Source organism: Austrofundulus limnaeus, unplaced genomic scaffold (genome assembly GCF_001266775.1).
Source record: "Austrofundulus limnaeus strain Quisiro unplaced genomic scaffold, Austrofundulus_limnaeus-1.0 Scaffold118, whole genome shotgun sequence".
Classification (NCBI taxonomy): domain Eukaryota; kingdom Metazoa; phylum Chordata; class Actinopteri; order Cyprinodontiformes; family Rivulidae; genus Austrofundulus; species Austrofundulus limnaeus.
In genome coordinates this window covers 1,243,523-1,248,396 of record NW_013952520.1, presented here as the reverse complement: position 1 = coordinate 1,248,396, position 4,874 = coordinate 1,243,523, and positions in this window count along the sequence as shown.

Sequence of the window (4,874 nt, the reverse complement as noted above, 5' to 3'; positions counted from 1 at the left end):
GTGATTTATGATGCAGGGTTGCTACAATTGGTCAAGTCTAGATTGTGCTGGAGAAGGCTTTGTGCAGCGGTCAAACTCTACCATCAATGCAAGATCTTAGCACGTAAAAACAACAAAAAATGACCAAAGTGCTTCACAAGTCAGCCAAAAGAATAAAACAACAAAGCAAAGCAACACAGAAATGTTGGGGCGGCTGTGGCAGAGTGTTTAGGGGAGTGGTCCTGGAATCAGAAGGTTGCCGGTTCTGTCCCCCATCCAGTTGTCTCAGTTATTGTGTCCTTGGGCAAGACACTTCACCTCTAATGCCTCTGATGTGTGTCCCATCAGTGTATGAATGTGATTGTTCATGTTAGCTTTGTAGAGACATAATAGCATGCTGGGTGAATGAGGACACAGAATGTAATGTGAAGAGTTTTGAATATCTTGGTTGGTTAGAAAGACGTTGTACAAGTACAGTCCATTTACAATAATATCATTTTAAAATAAAGAAAAAGAACATTAAAAAATTATCTTTAAAAGAATCTCAAACTCTACCAGAATGAAAGGCCAGGGAGTAAAAATGAGTTTTAAGTAGAGATTGTAAAGTCTCAACAGTCTCTGCACACCAAATGCTAAGATGTAAACCATTCCAAAGGTTTGGGGCAGAAACTGCAAAGGCCCAATCACCTCCAAACTTTAGCCTGGATCTAGGAACATAACTGGTTGGATGACCGAAGTGCTCTAACTGAAATGTGGATGTTAATGAGATCACACAGGTAGGATGGGGCCAGACCTTTTAAAGCTTTAAAAGTAAGCAATGAAATCTTAAAATTTATCCTAAAATGAGCAGGAAAACAATGRAGAGAAGCYAGAACTGGGGATATGTGTTCATGTTTTTTTAGTTCCTGTTAAAAGACGAGCTGCTGCGTTTTAGACAACTTGTAATTGATGCAGAGAAGATTTATCAAAACCAACATACAAAGAATTACAATAATCCAAACGAGATGTAATGATGGCCTGAATCGCTTTCTCAATGTCTTTTTTGGGAGTTATGGCTTCACCTTAGCAATAAGTCTTAGCTGGAAAAAACTCAATTTCACCACTGAGTTTATCTGCCTGTCCAATTTGAACACATTGTCAAAAATGAAACCCAAATTTCTGACAGCAGAGCAGCTGAATGAAGCCAAAGGACCAAGATTGTCAGGAGAAATGTCTTTACCAAAGCTGATGACATCTGTCTTACTTTCATTTAGATTCAGGAAATTAAATTTCAGACAGATTTTTATGTAATTCAGACAGCTCAGGAGTGATTTGAATGAATTAATCAAATCTGGCTTGATAGGCAGGTAAACCTGAATGTTGTCAACAAAACAATGGAAATCAATCTTATATTTAATAAAGATCTTGGTGAAACATTAATGCAACACTGGATGAAATAAATCTGGTGACAATGTAGAAGATTATCCAAACAAGGACACAGAGAATGTGTGACGTAGTCAAAGCTAAAGGTGGTCCAAGGATACATTATTTTTTGGTGGTGACGGCGGGAGCACGCAGTGTTTTAAAAATGCTACAGACAAACATAGACCCAGACACAATTCTGGCACTTGGATGATGATAACCAATAACTTGTAAAAAAAATTTAATAAATAAATAAAAACGCTGACTTTACTTTTTACTTTTTGTCCTTCCCCAGTTTGCACAATAGCTGATCATGAAGGAAGGTTGTGTTTAAACACATAACAACTGATAGTGTTTGTTAATGATGATCTCATACTGTGTGTCACACTGGCTGTGAGACTTTATGTTGCAAATGWTACTTAAAACACAAGAGAATACAGCTACAACTGACAAATCTGTCTACGTTGGGAAAATAAGTGCTGAGTAAGAAGAGAGCAAACTCTTTTGCTAAACTATTCTAACCATTTTAAACTTTTAGCTGCTGACAGCTGACATTATAGTATATTTCTGAGCATATGTGGAAAGAGTTTGAGCAGAATCCGGTCGAGGGTTTGGTCAGGATGGGGGACCTCTATTGTTGGCGTCTGTCAGTGTGTTGTGTAACTCTGTGTGCATGTGTGTGTGAGCTTACAATACATGCACGGCTCTGCTCTGAATAAAGCCCTTTCCTGTGTGGCGCTGGAGGTTCCTTATAGGGATGAGCGGTCGGCTGGCCGGCAGACTTGCTGTCTCGCTTCAGTTCCACGGCAAGGCCTCACCATTGTTCTGCCCTTCACTCCCTTTGTCCTGCTCAGGCTGCAGCCCCCTCCCCTCACCTCCTGTCCTCGGACACCTCCACCCTCTTTTCTTGTCTCCTGCCTTGCAGGTGCAGCTGATCCAGGYCCAGAACAGAAGGAAGTGCAGCCCTATCAAACAATAGCAACCCTTGGCTGCTATTTATGTTGACTTTTTTTTTTGTTTTATCTCTGAATTTACATGTCTATTTTAGGGATTTTAACATCAGTTTCTATATTTTTGTAATCAGATTGGTTTATAAAAATCCCTTGTGTCAGCATACAAATTTGCTCACCTTGGTGCTGATAGGATTCCCCATCCCCCTGGGTTTAAAGTTCATTGTGTATTACGTTTATCAGCAGTAGTAGATATATGTCGACTGGTTTTCTTATCTATTAAAATGTACTGGGGGAAATCTTCAGTATTTTCAATGAATACTTTTTTGGTTTTGTTTTTTGTAGCAACACCTTATTGCAGCTGTAAGGGARTAGGTGTCAACAGAAACTGGAGGAAAAACTGAAGTTTCAAAACCGAGTTAGCAGTGATGTAAAAGAATGCAACGTGTTTGGATGATGAAATGGCTAAATTACGTTGCAGACATGCTGTCTTCTCTGGGCAAGTTCAACGGTTTGATGATAGCATCTCTGTACTGGCAACACTCAGAGCATACTGCAGGTGAACAGCCGTTGTGTAACACAGATCAAAGTGCCTGTTCAGTGAGGTAAACAGATTGTGTGTAACAGGGCAGCAGGTGCACTCTCTGTGTGTAGGGTGGAAGTTCTAATGTTTCTCTTTTGTACTGAGTGGACTCTAGACCAGTGTTTCCCAAAGTTGGGGTCGGGACCCAAAATGGGGTCCCGAAACATCAAGGTGGGGTCCTGAAAAGATTTTCTGAATTAGTTACATTTTTGCCTTAGTTGTTACAAAGGAGTGAGGTTAGTGTATTTAAAATGGATAAATGTAGTATAAAAATATTGTAACTATGCCCATGTTTTGTTGACCTGATACAAATGTTTATCATCCAGAAACAGTTGGAGGCTCAGGTCTCTGCTACTGTTATTTTGTGGGCCAAAAGCTGAAAAGTTTGGAAACCACTGCACTTTGGTTCCCAAAGTTGGGCTTGGGACCCAATTATGGGTCATGAAGCACCTTGGATAATCCAACCCATTCTCACTCCCATGTCGTCACATATTGGCGCTTTTTCAAGGTTCCCTCTACGTCCGATTTTGACGCGCCGGGTACCCCCGTCACGTCAGTTACTGACGAGATGGGGCGAAATCTGTTGTCATAGTTTCTGAAAGTGTAGAAAATGCGCAAAAACTACCGTTTCGAAGCCTGAAATTACCTTTGTTCACTTTAGACATCCTGTCCCAGACCGTAGTACCTAAAATTAACCATTTTTAGAAAATGTAGGAAATTCACGTCAACATGTTCCAAAGCCTGAAATTACCTAATATTCACCATGGACATCCTACCCCTGATCCCAGTACCTAAACTTAACCATTAATCCTGATCCCTCATGTTAACCTCAGACCCCCGACCCAAAGACCCCTGGTNACCTAAACTTAACCATTAATCCTGATCCCTCATGTTAACCTCAGACCCCCGACCCAAAGACCCCTGGTAGCGCAACCCGGAAAAGCCGCGGGCGTCAAGGACTGACGCGAGGGGGTCACCTGATGCGTCAAAATAAGACGCAGAGGGAACTTTGGAAAAGCGTCAATATGTGACGAGTCGGGAGTGAGAATGTGTAGGATAATCTCCAGAAATCAGTTTAAAGGGTAATAAAATAATTGCTGATGTAATATTTTCCCTATAATTATTACAAAAACACAAAAAAAGTAAAAATAAGAATTTATATTTGTGTGTTTAGCTTGTCAAAAAGCCTGTGTTTTTAGGGTTATTAACAAAGCCCATGTACTCAGACCAGAAATATTTGGGGTCACAAGTTTTTGCCATGGATATTTTGTGGGTCAGAAGATAAAAAGTTTGGGAACCACTGGTCTAGACTGTGTAAAAAATACTCTGTGTTCACACATTAAACATCAACAAGCCAGTGACCTCCCCAGACACKTATACAAGTAATGTCCTGAGACTTGATTATTGTGTTTTAGCATTTTTAGTTGGTTTTAGAAGGATTTAGTGTAGATCCATTATCTACTATCAAATTAAGAGATCATTTAAATTAAAGTTGAAATGCAACAGAATAGAAAGATAACCAATGAGGGTGAATATTTATGCAACCCACTGTTAGTATACTTGCCTGTTTCAGGCTGTTCCTCCTTCTTTTTCTCTTTGTTCATGTAGAACTGTAGGTGAGCTGCAAAGCTACTTGGTACTTTGTGATGCCAACTCACATCATACTCCAGCTATCTCCTCTGTTACTGATAATCTCTTTAACTTCTGCTATAAAAGATCAGCAGCACCATGGATCAGTGGTTAGCACTGATGCCTCACAGCAAGAAAGTTCTGGGTTTGAGGCTGCGGTCTTTGAGTTTGTATGTTCTCGTCATGCGTGGGTTTTCTCCAGGTACTTCGRTTTCCCCCCACAAAAACGTACAATAGGTTGCCTTCAGGCCCAGGCCTCCCAAGGGCCAATATTATGTGTTTCTCAGACATATATTTAAATACTATACCATAATAAAGTATCTATGTCACCT